The sequence below is a fragment of the Oncorhynchus tshawytscha genome, unplaced genomic scaffold (assembly GCF_018296145.1).
Source record: "Oncorhynchus tshawytscha isolate Ot180627B unplaced genomic scaffold, Otsh_v2.0 Un_contig_4774_pilon_pilon, whole genome shotgun sequence".
Classification (NCBI taxonomy): Eukaryota; Metazoa; Chordata; class Actinopteri; order Salmoniformes; family Salmonidae; genus Oncorhynchus; species Oncorhynchus tshawytscha.
Genome location: NW_024609639.1, coordinates 249,969 through 274,657, shown reverse-complemented (window position 1 = coordinate 274,657; position 24,689 = coordinate 249,969).

Below are 24,689 nucleotides of genomic sequence, written 5' to 3'. Positions count from 1 at the left end.
ACCGTGGATTGATGGCAGCATTCGTGTGAAACTGAAGGCGCGAACCACTGCTTTTAATCAGGGCAAGGTGTCTGGTAACATGACTGAATACAAACAGTGCAGCTATTCCCTCCGCAAGGCTATCAAACAAGCTAAGCGCCAGTACAGAGACAAAGTAGAATCTCAATTCAACGGCTCAGACACAAGAGGCATGTGGCAGGGTCTCAGTCAATCACGGAGTACAGGAAGAAACCCAGCCCAGTCACGGACCAGGATGTCTTGCTCCCAGGCAGACTAAATAACTTTTTTGCCCGCTTTGAGGACAATACAGTACCACTGACACGGCCTGCAACGAAAACATGCGGTCTCTCCTTCACTGCAGCCGAAGTGAGTAAGACATTTAAACGTGTTAACCCTCGCAAGGCTGCAGGCCCAGACGGCATCCCCAGCCGCGCCCTCAGAGCATGCGCAGACCAGCTGGCCGGTGTGTTTACGGACATATTCAATCAATCCCTATACCAGTCTGCTGTTCCCACATGCTTCAAGAGGGCCACCATTGTTCCTGTTCCCAAGAAAGCTAAGGTAACTGAGCTAAAGGACTACTGCCCCGTAGCACTCACTTCCGTCATCATGAAGTGCTTTGAGAGACTAGTCAATGATCATATCACCTCCACCCTACCTGACACCCTAGACCCACTCCAATTTGCTGACCGCCCAAATAGGTCCACAGACGATGCAATCTCAACCACACTGCACACTGCCCTAACCCATCTGGACAAGAGGAATACCTATGTGAGAATGCTGTTCATCGACTACAGCTCGCCATGCAACACCATAGTACCCTCCAAGCTCGTCATCAAGCTCGAGACCCTGGGTCTCGACCCCGCCCTGTGCAACTGGGTACTGGACTTCCTGACGGGCCGCCCCCAGGTGGTGAGGGTAGGCAACAACATCTCCTCCCCGCTGATCCTCAACACTGGGGCCCCACAAGGGTGCGTTCTGAGCCCTCTCCTGTACTCCCTGTTCACCCACGACTGCGTGGCCATGCACGCTCCAACTCAATCATCAAGTTTGCGGACGACACAACAGTGGTAGGCTTGATTACCAACAACGACGAGACGGCCTACAGGGAGGAGGTGAGGGCCCTCGGAGTGTGGTGTCAGGAAAATAACCTCACACTCAACGTCAACAAAACTAAGGAGATGATTGTGGACTTCAGGAAACAGCAGAGGGAACACCCCCATCCACATCGATGGAACAGTAGTGGAGAGGGTAGCAAGTTTTAAGTTCCTCGGCATACACATCACAGACAAACTGAATTGGTCCACTCACACAGACAGCATCGTGAGGAAGGCGCAGCAGCGCCTCTTCAACCTCAGGAGGCTGAAGAAATTCGGCTTGTCACCAAAAGCACTCACAAACTTCTACAGATGCACAATCGAGAGTATCCTGGCGGGCTGTATCACCGCCTGGTATGGCAACTGCACCGCCCTCAACCGTAAGGCTCTCCAGAGGGTAGTGAGGTCTGCACAACGCATCACCGGGGGCAAACTACCTGCCCTCCAGGACACCTACACCACCCGATGCTACAGGAAGGCCATAAAGATCATCAAGGACATCAACCACCCGAGCCACTGCCTGTTCACCCCGCTGTCATCCAGAAGGCGAGGTCAGTACAGGTGCATCAAATCTGGGACCGAGAGACTGAAAAACAGCTTCTATCTCAAGGCCATCAGACTGTTAAACAGCCACCACTAACATTGAGTGGCTACTGCCAACACACTGTCAATGACACTGACTCTACTCCAGCCACTTTAATCATGGGAATTGATGGGAAATGATGTAAATATATCACTAGCCACTTTAAACAATGCTACCTTATATAATGTTACTTACCCTACATTATTCATCTCATATGCATACGTTTATACTGTACTCTATATCATCGACTGCATCCTTATGTAATACATGTATCACTAGCCACTTTAACTATGCCACTTGGTTTACATACTCATCTCATATGTATATACTGTACTCGATATCATCTACTGTATCTTGCCTATGCTGCTCTGTACCATCACTCATTCATATATCCTTATGTACATATTCTTTATCCCCTTGAACTGTGTATAAGACAGTAGTTTTTTTGGAATTGTTAGTTAGATTACTTGTTCGTTATTACTGCATTGTCGGAACTAGAAGCACAAGCATTTCGCTACACTCGCATTAACATCTGCTAACCATGTGTATGTGACAAATAAAATTTGATTTGATTTATAATAGAGACAGTAGATCTTGCTGGTCAGCCATAATATAATAGAGATAGTAGATCAAGGTGGTCTGTCATAATATAATAGAGACAGTAGATCTAGCTGGTCTGTCATATTATAATAGAGACAGTAGATCTAGCTGGTCTGTCATATTATAATAGAGACAGTAGATCTAGCTGTTCTGTCATAACATAATAGAGACAGTAGATCTAGCTGGTCTGTCATAAAATAATAGAGATAGTAGATCAAACTGTTCTGTCATAATATAATAGAGACAGTAGATCTAGCTGGTCTTTCATGTTCTAATAGAGACAGTAGATGTAGCTGGTCTGTCAAAATCTAATAGAGACAGTAGATCTAGCTGTTCTGTCATAATATAATAGAGACAGTAGTTCTAGCTGGTCTGTCATAATCTAATAGAGACAGTAGATCTAGCTGTTCTGTCATAATATAATAGAGACAGCAGATCTAGCTGATCTGTCATATTATAATAGAGACAGTAGATCTAGCTGTTCTGTCATATTATAATAGAGACAGTAGATCTAGCTGGTCTGTCATATTATAATAGAGACAGTAGATCTAGCTGGTCTGTCATATTATAATAGAGACAGTAGTTCTAGTTGGTCTGTCATAATTTAATAGAGACATTAGATCTAGCTGTTCTGTCATAATATAATAGAGACAGTAGATCTAGCTGGTCTGTCATATTATAATAGAGACAGTAGATCTAGCTGGTCTGTCATATTATAATACAGACAGTAGATCTAGCTGGTCTGTCATATTATAATAGAGACAGTAGATCTAGCTGGTCTGTCATATTATAATAGAGACAGTAGATCTAGCTGTTCTGTCATAACATAATAGAGACAGTAGATCTAGCTGGTCTGTCATAAAATAATAGAGATAGTAGATCAAAATGTTCCGTCATAACATAATAGAGACAGAAGATCTAGCTGGTCTGTCATAAAATAATAGAGATAGTAGATCAAGCTGTTCTGTCATATTATAATAGAGACAGTAGATCTAGCTGGTCTGTCATATTATAATAGAGACAGTAGATGTAGCTGGTCTGTCATATTATAATAGAGACAGTAGATCTAGCTGGTTTGTAACATTATTAAAAAGACCGTAGTTCTAGCTGGTCTGTCATAATCTAATAGAGACATTAGATCTAGCTGGTCTGTCATATTATAATAGAGACAGTAGATCTAGCTGTTCTGTCATTATATAATAGAGACAGTAGATCTAGCTGGTCTGTCATATTATAATAGAGACATTAGATCTAGCTGGTCTGTCATATTATAATAGAGACAGTAGATCTAGCTGGTCTGTCATATTATAATAGAGACAGTAGTTCTAGTTGGTCTGTCATAATTTAATAGAGACATTAGATCTAGCTGTTCTGTCATAATATAATAGAGACAGTAGATCTAGCTGGTCTGTCATATTATAATAGAGACAGTAGATCTAGCTGGTCTGTCATATTATAATACAGACAGTAGATCTAGCTGGTCTGTCATATTATAATAGAGAAAGTAGATCTAGCTGTTCTGTCATTATATAATAGAGACAGTAGATCTAGCTGGTCTGTCATATTATAATAGAGACATTAGATCTAGCTGGTCTGTCATATTATAATAGAGACAGTAGATCTAGCTGGTCTGTCATATTATAATAGAGACAGTAGTTCTAGTTGGTCTGTCATAATTTAATAGAGACATTAGATCTAGCTGTTCTGTCATAATATAATAGAGACAGTAGATCTAGCTGGTCTGTCATATTATAATATAGACGGTAGATCTAGCGGGTCTGTCATATTATAATACAGACAGTAGATCTAGCTGGTCTGTCATATTATAATAGAGACAGTAGATCTAGCTGGTCTGTCATATTATAATAGAGACAGTAGATCTAGCTGTTCTGTCATAACATAATAGAGACAGAAGATCTAGCTGGTCTGTCATAAAATAATAGAGATAGTAGATCAAGCTGTTCTGTCATATTATAATAGAGACAGTAGATCTAGATGGTCTGTCATATTATAATAGAGACAGTAGATGTAGCTGGTCTGTCATATTATAATAGAGACGGTAGATCTAGCTGGTCTGTCATATTATAATACAGACAGTAGATCTAGCTGGTCTGTCATATTATAATAGAGACAGTAGATGTAGCTGGTCTGTCATATTATAATAGAGACGGTAGATCTAGCTGGTCTGTCATATTATAATACAGACAGTAGTTCTAGCTGGTCTGTCATACTATAATAGAGACAGTAGATCTAGCTGGTCTGTCATATTATAATACAGACAGTAGTTCTAGCTGGTCTGTCATCATCTAATATAGATATTAGATCTAACTGGTCTGTCATATTATAATAGAGACAGTAGATCTAGCTGGTTTGTAACATTATTAAAAAGACAGTAGATCTAGCTGGTCTGTCATATTATAATAGAGACAGTAGATCTTGCTGGTCAGCCATAATATAATAGAGACAGTAGATCAAGCTGTTCTGTCATAATATAATAGAGACAGTAGATCTAGCTGGTCTGTCATATTATAATAGAGACAGTAGATCTAGCTGGTCTGTCATAATATAATAGAGACAGTAGATCTAGCTGGTCTGTCATATTATAATAGAGACAGTAGATGTAGCTGGTCTGTCATATTATAATAGAGACAGTAGATCTAGCTGGTTTGTAACATTATTAAAAAGACTGTAGTTCTAGCTGGTCTGTCATAATCTAATAGAGACATTAGATCTAGCTGGTCTGTCATATTATAATAGAGACAGTAGATCTAGCTGTTCTGTCATTATATAATAGAGACAGTAGATCTAGCTGGTCTGTCATATTATAATAGAGACATTAGATCTAGCTGGTCTGTCATATTATAATAGAGACAGTAGATCTAGCTGGTCTGTCATATTATAATAGAGACAGTAGTTCTAGTTGGTCTGTCATAATTCAATAGAGACATTAGATCTAGCTGTTCTGTCATAATATAATAGAGACAGTAGATCTAGCTGGTCTGTCATATTATAATAGAGACAGTAGATCTAGCTGGTCTGTCATATTATAATACAGACAGTAGGTCATAATATAAGAGCGACAGTAGATCTAGCTGGTCTGTCATATTATAATAGAGACAGTAGATCTAGCTGTTAAGTCATTATATAATAGAGACAGTAGATCTAGCTGGTCTGTCATATTATAATAGAGACATTAGATCTAGCTGGTCTGTCATATTATAATAGAGACAGTAGATCTAGCTGGTTTGTAACATTATTAAAAAGACTGTAGTTCTAGCTGGTCTGTCATAATCTAATAGAGACATTAGATCTAGCTGGTCTGTCATATTATAATAGAGACAGTAGATCTAGCTGGTCTGTCATATTATAATAGAGACAGTAGATCTAGCTGGTCTGTCATATTATAATAGAGACATTAGATCTAGCTGGTCTGTCATATTATAATAGAGACAGTAGATCTAGCTGGTCTGTCATATTATAATAGAGACAGTAGTTCTAGTTGGTCTGTCATAATTTAATAGAGACATTAGATCTAGCTGGTCTGTCATATTATAATACAGACAGTAGATCATAATATAAGAGCGACAGTAGATCTAGCTGGTCTGTCATATTATAATAGAGACAGTAGATCTAGCTGGTCTGTCATATTATAATACAGACAGTAGTTCTAGCTGGTCTGTCATATTATAATAGAGAAAGTAGATCTAGCTGGTCTGTCATATTATAATAGAGACAGTAGTTCTAGCTGGTCTGTCATATTATAATAGAGACAGTAGATCTAGCTGGTTTGTAACATTATTAAAAAGACAGTAGTTCTAGCTGGTCTGTCATATTATAATAGAGACAGTAGATCTAGCAGGTCTGTCATATTATAATACAGACAGTAGATGTTGCTGGTCAGCCACAATATAATAGAGACAGCAGATCTAGCTGGTCTATCATATTATAATATAGACAGTAGATCTAGCTGGTCTGTCATATTATAATAGAGACAGTAGATCTGGCTGGTCTGTCATATTATAATACAGACAGTAGATCTAGCTGGTCTGTCATATTATAATAGAGACAGTAGATCTAGCTGGTCTGTCAAAATCTAATAGAGACAGTAGATCTAGCTGTTCTGTCATAATATAATAGAGACAGTAGTTCTAGCTGGTCTGTCATAATCTAATAGAGACAGTAGATCTAGCTGTTCTGTCATAATATAATAGAGACAGCAGATCTAGCTAATCTGTCATATTATAATAGAGACAGTAGATCTAGCTGTTCTGTCATTATATAATAGAGACAGTAGATCTAGCTGGTCTGTCATATTATAATAGAGACAGTAGATCTAGCTGGTCTGTCATATTATAATAGAGAAAGTAGATCTAGCTGTTCTGTCATTAAAATCAAATCAAATCAAATTTTATTTGTCACATACACATGGTTAGCAGATGTTAATGCGAGTGTAGCGAAATGCTAGTGCTTCTAGTTCCGACAATGCAGTAATAACGAGCAAGTAATCTAACTAACAATTCCAAAAAAAAAAAAAACTACTGTCATACACAGTGTAAGGGGATAAAGAATATGTACATAAGGATATATGAATGAGTGATGGTACAGAGCAGCATAGGCAAGATACAGTAGATGATATCGAGTACAGTATATACATATGAGATAAGTATGTAAACCAAGTGGCATAGTTAAAGTGGCTAGTGATACATGTATTACATAAGGATGCAGTCGATGATATAGAGTACAGTATCAACGTATGCATATGAGATGAACAATGTAGGGTAAGTAACATTATATAAGGTAGCATTGTTTAAAGTGGCTAGTGATATATTTACATCATTTCCCATCAATTCCCATGATTAAAGTGGCTGGAGTAGAGTCAGTGTCATTGACAGTGTGTTGGCAGTAGCCACTCAATGTTAGTGGTGGCTGTTTAACAGTCTGATGGCCTTGAGATAGAAGCTGTTTTTCAGTCTCTCGGTCCCAGCTTTGATGCACCTGTACTGACCTCGCCTTCTGGATGGCAGCGGGGTGAACAGGCAGTGGCTCGGGTGGTTGATGTCCTTGATGATCTTTATGGCCTTCCTGTAGCATCGGGTGGTGTAGGTGTCCTGGAGGGCAGGTAGTTTGCCCCGGTGATGCGTTGTGCAGACCTCACTACCCTCTGGAGAGCCTTACGGTTGAGGGCGGTGCAGTTGCCATACCAGGCGGTGATACAGCCCGCCAGGATGCTCTCGATTGTGCATCTGTAGAAGTTTGTGAGTGCTTTTGGTGACAAGCCGAATTTCTTCAGCCTCCTGAGGTTGAAGAGGCGCTGCTGCGCCTTCCTCACGATGCTGTCTGTGTGAGTGGACCAATTCAGTTTGTCTGTGATGTGTATGCCGAGGAACTTAAAACTTGCTACCCTCTCCACTACTGTTCCATCGATGTGGATGGGGGTGTTCCCTCTGCTGTTTCCTGAAGTCCACAATCATCTCCTTAGTTTTGTTGACGTTGAGTGTGAGGTTATTTTCCTGACACCACACTCCGAGGGCCCTCACCTCCTCCCTGTAGGCCGTCTCGTCGTTGTTGGTAATCAAGCCTACCACTGTTGTGTCGTCCGCAAACTTGATGATTGAGTTGGAGGCGTGCATGGCCACGCAGTCGTGGGTGAACAGGGAGTACAGGAGAGGGCTCAGAACGCACCCTTGTGGGGCCCCAGTGTTGAGGATCAGCGGGGAGGAGATGTTGTTGCCTACCCTCACCACCTGGGGCGGCCCGTCAGGAAGTCCAGTACCCAGTTGCACAGGGCGGGGTCGAGACCCAGGGTCTCGAGCTTGATGACGAGCTTGGAGGGTACTATGGTGTTGAATGCCGAGCTGTAGTCGATGAACAGCATTCTCACATAGGTATTCCTCTTGTCCAGATGGGTTAGGCAGTGTGCAGTGTGGTTGAGATTGCATCGTCTGTGGACCTATTTGGGCGGTAAGCAAATTGGAGTGGGTCAAGGGTGTCAGGTAGGGTGGAGGTGATATGGTCCTTGACTAGTCTCTCAAAGCACTTCATGATGACGGATGTGAGTGCTACGGGCGGTAGTCGTTTAGCTCAGTTACCTTAGCTTTCTTGGGAACAGGAACAATGGTGGCCCTCTTGAAGCATGTGGGAACAGCAGACTGGTATAGGGATTGATTGAATATGTCCGTAAACACACCGGCCAGCTGGTCTGCGCATGCTCTGAGGGCGCGGCTGGGGATGCCGTCTGGGCCTGCAGCCTTGCGAGGGTTAACACGTTTAAATGTCTTACTCACTTCGGCTGCAGTGAAGGAGAGACCGCATGTTTCCGTTGCAGGCCGTGTCAGTGGCACTGTATTGTCCTCAAAGCGGGCAAAAAGTTATTTAGTCTGCCTGGGAGCAAGACATCCTGGTCCGTGACTGGGCTGGGTTTCTTCCTGTAGTCCGTGATTGACTGTAGACCCTGCCACATACCTCTTGTGTCTGAGCCGTTGAATTGAGATTCTACTTTGTCTCTGTACTGGCGCTTAGCTTGTTTGATAGCCTTGCGGAGGGAATAGCTGCACTGTTTGTATTCAGCCAGGTTACCAGACACCTTGCCCTGATTAAAAGCAGTGGTTCGTGCCTTCAGTTTCACACGAATGCTGCCATCAATCCACGGTTTCTGGTTAGGGAATGTTTTAATCGTTGCTATGGGAACGACATCTTCAACGCACGTTCTAATGAACTCGCACACCGTATCAGCGTATTCGTCAATGTTGTTGTCTGACGCAATACGAAACATCTCCCAGTCCACGTGATGGAAGCAGTCTTGGAGTGTGGAGTCAGCTTGGTCGGACCAGCGTTGGACAGACCTCAGCGTGGGTGCTTCTTGTTTTAGTTTCTGTCTGTAGGCAGGGATCAACAAAATGGAGTCGTGGTCAGCTTTTCCGAAAGGGGGCGGGGCAGGGCCTTATATGCGTCGCGGAAGTTAGAGTAACAATGATCCAGGGTCTTTCCACCCCTGGTTGCGCAATCGATATGCTGATAAAATTTAGGGAGTCTTGTTTTCAGATTAGCCTTGTTAAAATCCCCAGCTACAATGAATGCAGCCTCCGGATAAATCGTTTCCAGTTTGCAGAGAGTTAAATAAAGTTCGTTCAGAGCCATCGATGTGTCTGCTTGGGGGATATATACGGCTGTGATTATAATCGAAGAGAATTCTCTTGGTAGATAATGCGGTCTACATTTGATTGTGAGGAATTCTAAATCAGGTGAACAGAAGGATTTGAGTTCCTGTATGTTTCTTTCATCACACCATGTCACGTTGGCCATAAGACATACGCCCCCGCCCCTCTTCTTACCAGAAAGATGTTTGTTTCTGTCGGCGCGATGCGTGGAGAAACCCGCTGGCTGCACCGCTTCGGATTGCGTCTCTCCAGTACTTATACTTATTTATTCTCTATTTATTCTCTTCTCCAGTACTTATACTTACTTATTATATAATAGAGACAGTAGATCTAGCTGGTCTGTCATATTATAATAGAGACATTAGATCTAGCTGGTCTGTCATATTATAATAGAGACAGTAGATCTAGCTGGTCTGTCATATTATAATAGAGACAGTAGTTCTAGTTGGTCTGTCATAATTTAATAGAGACATTAGATCTAGCTGTTCTGTCATAATATAATAGAGACAGTAGATCTAGCTGGTCTGTCATATTATAATAGAGACGGTAGATCTAGCGGGTCTGTCATATTATAATACAGACAGTAGATCTAGCTGGTCTGTCATATTATAATAGAGACAGTAGATCTAGCTGGTCTGTCATATTATAATAGAGACAGTAGATCTAGCTGTTCTGTCATAACATAATAGAGACAGAAGATCTAGCTGGTCTGTCATAAAATAATAGAGATAGTAGATCAAGCTGTTCTGTCATATTATAATAGAGACAGTAGATCTAGATGGTCTGTCATATTATAATAGAGACAGTAGATGTAGCTGGTCTGTCATATTATAATAGAGACGGTAGATCTAGCTGGTCTGTCATATTATAATACAGACAGTAGATCTAGCTGGTCTGTCATATTATAATAGAGACAGTAGATGTAGCTGGTCTGTCATATTATAATAGAGACAGTAGTTCTAGCTGGTCTGTCATCATCTAATATAGATATTAGATCTAGCTGGTCTGTCATATTATAATAGAGACAGTAGATCTAGCTGGTTTGTAACATTATTAAAAAGACAGTAGATCTAGCTGGTCTGTCATATTATAATAGAGACAGTAGATCTTGCTGGTCAGCCATAATATAATAGAGACAGTAGATCAAGCTGTTCTGTCATAATATAATAGAGACAGTAGATCTAGCTGGTCTGTCATATTATAATAGAGACAGTAGATCTAGCTGGTCTGTCATATTATAATAGAGACAGTAGATCTAGCTGGTCTGTCATATTATAATAGAGACAGTAGATGTAGCTGGTCTGTCATATTATAATAGAGACAGTAGATCTAGCTGGTTTGTAACATTATTAAAAAGACCGTAGTTCTAGCTGGTCTGTCATAATCTAATAGAGACATTAGATCTAGCTGGTCTGTCATATTATAATAGAGACAGTAGATCTAGCTGTTCTGTCATTATATAATAGAGACAGTAGATCTAGCTGGTCTGTCATATTATAATAGAGACATTAGATCTAGCTGGTCTGTCATATTATAATAGAGACAGTAGATCTAGCTGGTCTGTCATATTATAATAGAGACAGTAGTTCTAGTTGGTCTGTCATAATTTAATAGAGACATTAGATCTAGCTGTTCTGTCATAATATAATAGAGACAGTAGATCTAGCTGGTCTGTCATATTATAATAGAGACAGTAGATCTAGCTGGTCTGTCATATTATAATACAGACAGTAGATCATAATATAAGAGCGACAGTAGATCTAGCTGGTCTGTCATATTATAATAGAGACAGTAGATCTAGCTGGTCTGTCATATTATAATACAGACAGTAGTTCTAGCTGGTCTGTCATATTATAATAGAGAAAGTAGATCTAGCTGGTCTGTCATATTATAATAGAGACAGTAGTTCTAGCTGGTCTGTCATATTATAATAGAGACAGTAGATCTAGCTGGTTTGTAACATTATTAAAAAGACAGTAGTTCTAGCTGGTCTGTCATATTATAATAGAGACAGTAGATCTAGCAGGTCTGTCATATTATAATAGAGACAGTAGATCTTGCTGGTCAGCCACAATATAATAGAGACAGCAGATCTAGCTGGTCTATCATATTATAATATAGACAGTAGATCTAGCTGGTCTGTCATATTATAATAGAGACAGTAGATCTGGCTGGTCTGTCATATTATAATACAGACAGTAGATCTAGCTGGTCTGTCATATTATAATAGAGACAGTAGATCTAGCTGGTCTGTCAAAATCTAATAGAGACAGTAGATCTAGCTGTTCTGTCATAATATAATAGAGACAGTAGTTCTAGCTGGTCTGTCATAATCTAATAGAGACAGTAGATCTAGCTGTTCTGTCATAATATAATAGAGACAGCAGATCTAGCTGATCTGTCATATTATAATAGAGACAGTAGATCTAGCTGTTCTGTCATAATATAATAGAGACAGTAGATCTAGCTGGTCTGTCATATTATAATAGAGACATTAGATCTAGCTGGTCTGTCATATTATAATAGAGACAGTAGATCTAGCTGGTCTGTCATATTATAATAGAGACAGTAGTTCTAGTTGGTCTGTCATAATTTAATAGAGACATTAGATCTAGCTGTTCTGTCATAATATAATAGAGACAGTAGATCTAGCTGGTCTGTCATATTATAATAGAGACAGTAGATCTAGCTGGTCTGTCATATTATAATAGAGACATTAGATCTAGCTGGTCTGTCATATTATAATAGAGACAGTAGATCTAGCTGGTCTGTCATATTATAATAGAGACAGTAGATCTAGCTGGTCTGTCATATTATAATACAGACAGTAGATCTAGCTGGTCTGTCATATTATAATAGAGAAAGTAGATCTAGCTGTTCTGTCATTATATAATAGAGACAGTAGATCTAGCTGGTCTGTCATATTATAATAGAGACATTAGATCTAGCTGGTCTGTCATATTATAATAGAGACAGTAGATCTAGCTGGTCTGTCATATTATAATAGAGACAGTAGTTCTAGTTGGTCTGTCATAATTTAATAGAGACATTAGATCTAGCTGTTCTGTCATAATATAATAGAGACAGTAGATCTAGCTGGTCTGTCATATTATAATAGAGACGGTAGATCTAGCTGGTCTGTCATATTATAATACAGACAGTAGATCTATCTGGTCTGTCATATTATAATAGAGACAGTAGATCTAGCTGGTCTGTCATATTATAATAGAGACAGTAGATCTAGCTGGTCTTTCATGTTCTAATAGAGACAGTAGATGTAGCTGGTCTGTCAAAATCTAATAGAGACAGTAGATCTAGCTGGTCTGTCATAAAATAATAGAGATAGTAGATCAAATTGTTCTGTCATAATATAATAGAGACAGTAGATCTAGCTGGTCTTTCATGTTCTAATAGAGACAGTAGATGTAGCTGGTCTGTCAAAATCTAATAGAGACAGTAGATCTAGCTGTTCTGTCATAATATAATAGAGACAGTAGTTCTAGCTGGTCTGTCATAATCTAATAGAGACAGTAGATCTAGCTGTTCTGTCATAATATAATAGAAACAGCAGATCTAGCTGATCTGTCATATTATAATAGAGACAGTAGATCTAGCTGTTCTGTCATTATATAATAGAGACAGTAGATCTAGCTGGTCTGTCATATTATAATAGAGACATTAGATCTAGCTGGTCTGTCATATTATAATAGAGACAGTAGATCTAGCTGGTCTGTCATATTATAATAGAGACAGTAGTTCTAGTTGGTCTGTCATAATTTAATAGAGACAGTAGATCTAGCTGTTCTGTCATAATATAATAGAGACAGTAGATCTAGCTGGTCTGTCATATTATAATAGAGACAGTAGATCTAGCTGGTCTGTCATATTATAATAGAGACAGTAGATCTAGCTGGTCTGTCATATTATAATAGAGACAGTAGATCTAGCTGGTCTGTCATATTATAATACAGACAGTAGATCTAGCTGGTCTGTCATATTATAATAGAGAAAGTAGATCTAGCTGTTCTGTCATTATATAATAGAGACAGTAGATCTAGCTGGTCTGTCATATTATAATAGAGACATTAGATCTAGCTGGTCTGTCATATAATAGAGACAGTAGATCTAGCTGGTCTGTCATATTATAATAGAGACAGTAGTTCTAGTTGGTCTGTCATAATTTAATAGAGACATTAGATCTAGCTGTTCTGTCATAATATAATAGAGACAGTAGATCTAGCTGGTCTGTCATATTATAATAGAGACGGTAGATCTAGCTGGTCTGTCATATTATAATACAGACAGTAGATCTAGCTGGTCTGTCATATTATAATAGAGACAGTAGATCTAGCTGGTCTGTCATATTATAATAGAGACAGTAGATCTAGCTGGTCTTTCATGTTCTAATAGAGACAGTAGATGTAGCTGGTCTGTCAAAATCTAATAGAGACAGTAGATCTAGCTGGTCTGTCATAAAATAATAGAGATAGTAGATCAAACTGTTCTGTCATAATATAATAGAGACAGTAGATCTAGCTGGTCTTTCATGTTCTAATAGAGACAGTAGATGTAGCTGGTCTGTCAAAATCTAATAGAGACAGTAGATCTAGCTGTTCTGTCATAATATAATAGAGACAGTAGTTCTAGCTGGTCTGTCATAATCTAATAGAGACAGTAGATCTAGCTGTTCTGTCATAATATAATAGAAACAGCAGATCTAGCTGATCTGTCATATTATAATAGAGACAGTAGATCTAGCTGTTCTGTCATTATATAATAGAGACAGTAGATCTAGCTGGTCTGTCATATTATAATAGAGACATTAGATCTAGCTGGTCTGTCATATTATAATAGAGACAGTAGATCTAGCTGGTCTGTCATATTATAATAGAGACAGTAGTTCTAGTTGGTCTGTCATAATTTAATAGAGACATTAGATCTAGCTGTTCTGTCATAATATAATAGAGACAGTAGATCTAGCTGGTCTGTCATATTATAATAGAGACAGTAGATCTAGCTGGTCTGTCATATTATAATAGAGACAGTAGATCTAGCTGGTCTGTCATATTATAATAGAGACAGTAGATCTAGCTGTTCTGTCATAACATAATAGAGACAGTAGATCTAGCTGGTCTGTCATAAAATAATAGAGATAGTAGATCAAAATGTTCCGTCATAACATAATAGAGACAGAAGATCTAGCTGGTCTGTCATAAAATAATAGAGATAGTAGATCAAGCTGTTCTGTCATATTATAATAGAGACAGTAGATCTAGCTGGTCTGTCATATTATAATAGAGACAGTAGATGTAGCTGGTCTGTCATATTATAATAGAGACAGTAGATCTAGCTGGTTTGTAACATTATTAAAAAGACCGTAGTTCTAGCTGGTCTGTCATAATCTAATAGAGACATTAGATCTAGCTGGTCTGTCATATTATAATAGAGACAGTAGATCTAGCTGTTAAGTCATTATATAATAGAGACAGTAGATCTAGCTGGTCTGTCATATTATAATAGAGACATTAGATCTAGCTGGTCTGTCATATTATAATAGAGACAGTAGATCTAGCTGGTCTGTCATATTATAATAGAGACAGTAGTTCTAGTTGGACTGTCATAATTTAATAGAGACATTAGATCTAGCTGTTCTGTCATAATATAATAGAGACAGTAGATCTAGCTGGTCTGTCATATTATAATAGAGACAGTAGATCTAGCTGGTCTGTCATATTATAATACAGACAGTAGATCTAGCTGGTCTGTCATATTATAATAGAGAAAGTAGATCTAGCTGTTCTGTCATTATATAATAGAGACAGTAGATCTAGCTGGTCTGTCATATTATAATAGAGACATTAGATCTAGCTGGTCTGTCATATTATAATAGAGACAGTAGATCTAGCTGGTCTGTCATATTATAATAGAGACAGTAGTTCTAGTTGGTCTGTCATAATTTAATAGAGACATTAGATCTAGCTGTTCTGTCATAATATAATAGAGACAGTAGATCTAGCTGGTCTGTCATATTATAATAGAGACGGTAGATCTAGCTGGTCTGTCATATTATAATACAGACAGTAGATCTAGCTGGTCTGTCATATTATAATAGAGACAGTAGATCTAGCTGGTCTGTCATATTATAATAGAGACAGTAGATCTAGCTGTTCTGTCATAACATAATAGAGACAGTAGATCTAGCTGGTCTGTCATAAAATAATAGAGATAGTAGATCAAAATGTTCCGTCATAACATAATAGAGACAGAAGATCTAGCTGGTCTGTCATAAAATAATAGAGATAGTAGATCAAGCTGTTCTGTCATATTATAATAGAGACAGTAGATCTAGCTGGTCTGTCATATTATAATAGAGACAGTAGATCTAGCTGGTCTGTCATATTATAATAGAGACAGTAGATCTAGCTGGTCTGTCATATTATAATACAGACAGTAGATCTAGCTGGTCTGTCATATTATAATAGAGAAAGTAGATCTAGCTGGTCTGTCATAAAATAATAGAGATAGTAGATCAAAATGTTCCGTCATAACATAATAGAGACAGAAGATCTAGCTGGTCTGTCATAAAATAATAGAGATAGTAGATCAAGCTGATCTGTCATATTATAATAGAGACAGTAGATCTAGCTGGTCTGTCATATTATAATAGAGACAGTAGATGTAGCTGGTCTGTCATATTATAATAGAGACAGTAGATCTAGCTGGTTTGTAACATTATTAAAAAGACCGTAGTTCTAGCTGGTCTGTCATAATCTAATAGAGACATTAGATCTAGCTGGTCTGTCATATTATAATAGAGACAGTAGATCTAGCTGTTAAGTCATTATATAATAGAGACAGTAGATCTAGCTGGTCTGTCATATTATAATAGAGACATTAGATCTAGCTGGTCTGTCATATTATAATAGAGACAGTAGATCTAGCTGGTCTGTCATATTATAATAGAGACAGTAGTTCTAGTTGGACTGTCATAATTTAATAGAGACATTAGATCTAGCTGTTCTGTCATAATATAATAGAGACAGTAGATCTAGCTGGTCTGTCATATTATAATAGAGACAGTAGATCTAGCTGGTCTGTCATATTATAATACAGACAGTAGATCTAGCTGGTCTGTCATATTATAATAGAGAAAGTAGATCTAGCTGTTCTGTCATTATATAATAGAGACAGTAGATCTAGCTGGTCTGTCATATTATAATAGAGACATTAGATCTAGCTGGTCTGTCATATTATAATAGAGACAGTAGATCTAGCTGGTCTGTCATATTATAATAGAGACAGTAGTTCTAGTTGGTCTGTCATAATTTAATAGAGACATTAGATCTAGCTGTTCTGTCATAATATAATAGAGACAGTAGATCTAGCTGGTCTGTCATATTATAATAGAGACGGTAGATCTAGCTGGTCTGTCATATTATAATACAGACAGTAGATCTAGCTGGTCTGTCATATTATAATAGAGACAGTAGATCTAGCTGGTCTGTCATATTATAATAGAGACAGTAGATCTAGCTGTTCTGTCATAACATAATAGAGACAGTAGATCTAGCTGGTCTGTCATAAAATAATAGAGATAGTAGATCAAAATGTTCCGTCATAACATAATAGAGACAGAAGATCTAGCTGGTCTGTCATAAAATAATAGAGATAGTAGATCAAGCTGTTCTGTCATATTATAATAGAGACAGTAGATCTAGATGGTCTGTCATATTATAATAGAGACAGTAGATGTAGCTGGTCTGTCATATTATAATAGAGACGGTAGATCTAGCTGGTCTGTCATATTATAATACAGACAGTAGATCTAGCTGGTCTGTCATATTATAATAGAGACAGTAGATGTAGCTGGTCTGTCATATTATAATAGAGACGGTAGATCTAGCTGGTCTGTCATATTATAATACAGACAGTAGTTCTAGCTGGTCTGTCATACTATAATAGAGACAGTAGATCTAGCTGGTCTGTCATATTATAATAGAGACAGTAGTTCTAGCTGGTCTGTCATCATCTAATATAGATATTAGATCTAGCTGGTCTGTCATATTATAATAGAGACAGTAGATCTAGCTGGTCTGTCATATTATAATAGAGACAGTAGATCTTGCTGGTCAGCCATAATATAATAGAGACAGTAGATCAAGCTGTTCTGTCATAATATAATAGAGACAGTAGATCTAGCTGGTCTGTCATATTATAATAGAGACAGTAGATCTAGCTGGTCTGTCATATTATAATAGAGACAGTAGATCTAGCTGGTCTGTCATATTATAATAGAGACAGTAGATGTAGCTCGTCTGTCATATTATAATAGAGACAGTAGATCTAGCTGGTTTGTAACATTATTAAAAAGACTGTAGTTCTAGCTGGTCTGTCATAATCTAATAGAGACATTAGATCTAGCTGGTCTGTCATATTATAATAGAGACAGTAGATCTAGCTGTTCTGTCATTATATAATAGAGACAGTAGATCTAGCTGGTCTGTCATATTATAATAGAGACATTAGATCTAGCTGGTCTGTCATATTATAATAGAGACAGTAGATCTAGCTGGTCTGTCATATTATAATAGAGACAGTAGATCTAGCTGGTCTGTCATATTATAATACAGACAGTAGATCATAATATAAGAGCGACAGTAGATCTAGCTGGTCTGTCATATTATAATACAGACAGTAGTTCTAGCTGGTCTGTCATATTATAATAGAGACAGTAGATCTAGCTGGTCTGTCATATTATAATAGAGACAGTAGTTCTAGCTGGTCTGTCATATTATAATAGAGACAGTAGATCTAGCTGGTTTGTAACATTATTAAAAAGACAGTAGTTCTAGCTGGTCTGTAACATTATTAAAAAGACAGTAGTTCTAGCTGGTCTGTCATAATCTAATAGAGACATTAGATCTAGCTGGTCTGTCATTATATAATAGAGACAGTAGATCTAGCTGGTCTGTCATATTATAATATAGACAGTAGATCTAGCTGGTCTGTCATAAAATAATAGAGATAGTAGATCTAGCTGGTCTGTCATATTATAATAGAGACAGTAGATCTAGCTGGTCTGTCATATTATAATAGAGACAGTAGATCTAGCTGGTCTGTCATATTATAATACAGACAGTAGATCATAATATAAGAGTGACAGTAGATCTAGCTGGTCTGTCATATTATAATAGAGACAGTAGATCTAGCTGGTCTGTCATATTATAATAGAGACAGTAGTTCTAGCTGGTCTGTCATATTATAATAGAGACAGTAGATCTAGCTGGTCTGTCATATTATAATAGAGACAGTAGTTCTAGCTGGTCTGTCATATTATAATAGAAACAGTAGATCTAGCTGGTTTGTAACATTATTAAAAAGACAGTAGTTCTAGCTGGTCTGTCATATTATAATAGAGACAGTAGATCTTGCTGGTCAGCCACAATATAATAGAGACAGCAGATCTAGCTGGTCTATCATATTATAATATAGACAGTAGATCTAGCTGGTCTGTCATATTATAATAGAGACAGTAGGTCTGGCTGGTCTGTCATATTATAATACAGACAGTAGATCTAGCTGGTCTGTCATATTATAATAGAGACAGTAGATCTAGCTGGTCTGTCATAAAATAGAGATAGTAGATCAAGCTGTTCTGTCATAATATAATAGAGACAGTAGATCTAGCTGGTCTGTCATAATATAAGAGATACTCTATATCTAGCTGGTTTGTCATAATATAATAGAGACAGTAGATCTAGATGGTATGTCATATTATAATAGAGACAGTAGATCTAGCTGGTCTGTCATAATATAATAGAGGCAGTAGATATAGTTGGTCTGTCATATTATAATATAGACAGTAGATCAAGCGGGTCTGTCATAATATAAGAGCGACAGTAGATCTAGCTGGTCTGTCATATTATAATAGAGACAGTAGATCTAGCTGGTCTGTCATAATATAATAGAGACAGTAGATCTAGCTGGTCTGTCATATTATAATAGAGACAGTAGATCTAGCTGGTCTGTCATATTATAATAGAGACAGTAGATCTAGCTGGTCTGTCATATTATAATAGAGACAGTAGATCTAGCTGGTCTGTCATATTATAATACAGACAGTAGATCATAATATAAGAGCGACAGTAGATCTAGCTGGTCTGTCATATTATAATAGAGACAGTAGATCTAGCTGGTCTGTCATATTATAATACAGACAGTAGTTCTAGCTGGTCTGTCATATTATAATAGAGAAAGTAGATCTAGCTGGTCTGTCATATTATAATAGAGACAGTAGTTCTAGCTGGTCTGTCATATTATAATAGAGACAGTAGATCTAGCTGGTTTGTAACATTATTAAAAAGACAGTAGTTCTAGCTGGTCTGTCATATTATAATAGAGACAGTAGATCTTGCTGGTCAGCCACAATATAATAGAGACAGCAGATCTAGCTGGTCTATCATATTATAATATAGACAGTAGATCTAGCTGGTCTGTCATATTATAATAGAGACAGTAGATCTGGCTGGTCAGTCATATTATAATACAGACAGTAGATCTAGCTGGTCTGTCATATTATAATAGAGACAGTAGATCTAGCTGGTCTGTCATAAAATAGAGATAGTAGATCAAGCTGTTCTGTCATAATATAATAGAGACAGTAGATCTAGCTGGTCTGTCATAATATAAGAGATACTCTATATCTAGCTGGTTTGTCATAATATAATAGAGACAGTAGATCTAGATGGTATGTCATATTATAATAGAGACAGTAGATCTAGCTGGTCTGTCATAATATAATAGAGGCAGTAGATATAGTTGGTCTGTCATATTATAATATAGACAGTAGATCAAGCGGGTCTGTCATAATATAAGAGCGACAGTAGATCTAGCTGGTCTGTCATATTATAATAGAGACAGTAGATCTAGCTGGTCTGTCATATTATAATAGAGACAGTAGATCTAGCTGGTCTGTCATATTATAATAGAGACAGTAGATCTAGCTGGTCTGTCATATTATAATAGAGACAGTAGATCTAGCTGGTCTGTCATATTATAATACAGACAGTAGATCATAATATAAGAGCGACAGTAGATCTAGCTGGTCTGTCATATTATAATAGAGACAGTAGATCTAGCTGGTCTGTCATATTATAATACAGACAGTAGTTCTAGCTGGTCTGTCATATTATAATAGAGAAAGTAGATCTAGCTGGTCTGTCATATTATAATAGAGACAGTAGTTCTAGCTGGTCTGTCATATTATAATAGAGACAGTAGATCTAGCTGGTTTGTAACATTATTAAAAAGACAGTAGTTCTAGCTGGTCTGTCATATTATAATAGAGACAGTAGATCTTGCTGGTCAGCCACAATATAATAGAGACAGCAGATCTAGCTGGTCTATCATATTATAATATAGACAGTAGATCTAGCTGGTCTGTCATATTATAATAGAGACAGTAGATCTGGCTGGTCAGTCATATTATAATACAGACAGTAGATCTAGCTGGTCTGTCATATTATAATAGAGACAGTAGATCTAGCTGGTCTGTCATAAAATAGAGATAGTAGATCAAGCTGTTCTGTCATAATATAATAGAGACAGTAGATCTAGCTGGTCTGTCATAATATAATAGAGACTCTATATCTAGCTGGTTTGTCATAATATAATAGAGACAGTAGATCTAGATGGTATGTCATATTATAATAGAGATAGTAGATCTAGCTGGTCTGTCATAATATAATAGAGGCAGTAGATATAGTTGGTCTGTCATATTATAATATAGACAGTAGATCAAGCGGTCTGTCATAATATAAGAGCGACAGTAGATTTAGCTGGTCTGTCATATTATAATAGAGACAGATCTAGCTGGTCTGTCATATTATAATACAGACAGTAGATCTAGCTGGTCTGTCATATTATAATAGAGACAGTAGATCTAACTGGTCTGACATAATATAATAGAGACAGTAGATCTAGCTGGTCTGTCATTTTATAATAGAGACAGTAGATCTAGCTGGTTTGTAACATTATTAAAAAGACAGTAGTTTTAGCTGGTCTGTCATATTATAATAGAGACAGTAGATCTAGCTGGTCTGTCATAATCTAATAGAGACATTGGATCTAGCAGGTCTGTCATATTATAATAGAGACAGTAGATCTAGCTGGTCTGTCATATTATAATAGAGACAGTAGATCTAGCTGGTCGGTCTTAATATAATAGAGACAGTAGATCGAGCTTGTCTGTCATAATATAATAGAGACAGTAGATATAGCTGCTCTGTCATAATATAATTGGAGACAGTAGATCTAGCTGGTCTGTCATAATATAACAGAGACAGTAGATCTAGCTGGTCTGTCATATTATAATAGAGACAGTAGATCTAGCTGGTCTGTCATATTATAATACAGACAGTAGATCTAGCTGGTCTGTCATATTATAATAGAGACAGTAGATCTAGCTGGTCTGTCATATTATAATAGAGACAGTAGATCTTGCTGGTCAGCCACAATATAATAGAGACAGCAGATCTAGCTGGTCTATCATATTATAATATAGACAGTAGATCTAGCTGGTCTGTCATTATAATAGAGACAGTAGATCTGGCTGGTCTGTCATATTATAACAAGACAGTAGATCTAGCTGGTCTGTCATATTATAATAGAGACAGTAGATTCAGCTGGTCTGTCATATTATAATAGAGACAGTAGATCTGGCTGGTCTGTCATATTATAATACAGACAGTAGATCTAGCTGGTCTGTCATATTATAATAGAGACAGTAGTTCTAGCTGGTCTGTCATATTATAACAGAGACAGTAGATCTAGCTGGTCGGTCTTAATATAGAGACTGTAGATCTATCTGGTCTGACATAATATCATAGAGACGATAGATATAGCTGCTCTGTCATAATATAATAGAGACTGTAGATATAGCTGGTCTGTCATAATATAATAGAGACATTAGATCTAGCTGGCCAGTCATAATATAATAGAGACAGTACAAATACCTGGTCTGTCATATTATAATAGAGACAGTAGATCTAGCTGGTCTGTCATAATATAATAGAGACATTAGATCTAGCTGTTCTGTCATAACATAATAGAGACAGTAGATCTAGCTGGTCTGTCATATTATAATAGAGACAGTAGATCTAGCTGGTCTGTCATATTATAATACAGACAGTAGATCTAGCTGGTCTGTCATATTATAATAGAGACAGTAGATCTAGCTGGTCTGTCATATTATAATAAAGACAGTAGATCTAGCTGTTCTGTCATAACATAATAGAGACAGTAGATCTAGCTGGTCTGTCATAAAAATAATAGAGATAGTAGATCAAGCTGTTCTGTCATATTATAAGAGAGACAGTAGATCTAGCTGGTCTGTCATATTATAATAGAGACAGTAGATGTAGCTGGTCTGTCATATTATAATAGAGACAGTAGATCTAGCTGGTTTGTAACATTATTAAAAAGACCGTAGTTCTAGCTGGTCTGTCATAATCTAATAGAGACATTAGATCTAGCTGGTCTGTCATATTATAATAGAGACAGTAGATCTAGCTGTTAAGTCATTATATAATAGAGACAGTAGATCTAGCTGGTCTGTCATATTATAATAGAGACATTAGATCTAGCTGGTCTGTCATATTATAATAGAGACAGTAGATCTAGCTGGTCTGTCATATTATAATAGAGACAGTAGTTCTAGTTGGACTGTCATAATTTAATAGAGACATTAGATCTAGCTGTTCTGTCATAATATAATAGAGACAGTAGATCTAGCTGGTCTGTCATATTATAATAGAGACAGTAGATCTAGCTGGTCTGTCATATTATAATACAGACAGTAGATCTAGCTGGTCTGTCATATTATAATAGAGAAAGTAGATCTAGCTGTTCTGTCATTATATAATAGAGACAGTAGATCTAGCTGGTCTGTCATATTATAATAGAGACATTAGATCTAGCTGGTCTGTCATATTATAATAGAGACAGTAGATCTAGCTGGTCTGTCATATTATAATAGAGACAGTAGTTCTAGTTGGTCTGTCATAATTTAATAGAGACATTAGATCTAGCTGTTCTGTCATAATATAATAGAGACAGTAGATCTAGCTGGTCTGTCATATTATAATAGAGACGGTAGATCTAGCTGGTCTGTCATATTATAATACAGACAGTAGATCTAGCTGGTCTGTCATATTATAATAGAGACAGTAGATCTAGCTGGTCTGTCATATTATAATAGAGACAGATCTAGCTGTTCTGTCATAACATAATAGAGACAGTAGATCTAGCTGGTCTGTCATAAAATAATAGAGATAGTAGATCAAAATGTTCCGTCATAACATAATAGAGACAGAAGATCTAGCTGGTCTGTCATAAAAAATAATAGAGATAGTAGATCGTTGTTCTGTCATATTATAATAGAGACAGTAGATCTAGATGGTCTGTCATATTATAATAGAGACAAAGTAGATGTAGCTGGTCTGTCATATTATAATAGACGGTAGATCTAGGTCTGTCATATTATAATAGAGACAGTAGATCTAGCTGGTCTGTCATATTATAACAGAGACAGTAGATGTAGCTGGTCTGTCATAGTATAATAGAGACGGTAGATCTAGCTGGTCTGTCATATTATAATACAGACAGTAGATCTAGCTGGTCTGTCATATTATAATAGAGACAGTAGATCTAGCTGGTCTGTCATATTATAATAGAGACAGTAGTTCTATCTGGTCTGTCATATTATAATAGAGACAGTAGATCTGGCTGGTCTGTCATATTATAATACAGACAGTAGATCTAGCTGGTCTGTCATATTATAATAGAGACAGTAGATCTAGCTGGTCTGTCATATTATAATAGAGACAGTAGTTCTAGCTGGTCTTCATATTATAATAGAGACAGTAGATCTAGCTGGTCGGTCCTAATATAATAGAGACAGTAGATCTAGCTTGTCTGTCATAATATAATAGAGACAGTAGATATAGCTGCTCTGTCATAATATAATAGAGACAGTAGATCTAGCTGGTCTGTCATAATATAATAGAGACAGAGATCTAGCTGGTCTGTCATAATATAGACTGTAGATCTATCTGGTCTGGACATAATATCATAGAGATAGTAGATATAGCTGCTCTGTCATAATATAATAGAGACTGTAGATATAGCTGGTCTGTCATAATATAATAGAGACAGCAGATCTAGCTGGCCAGTCATAATATAATAGAGATAGTA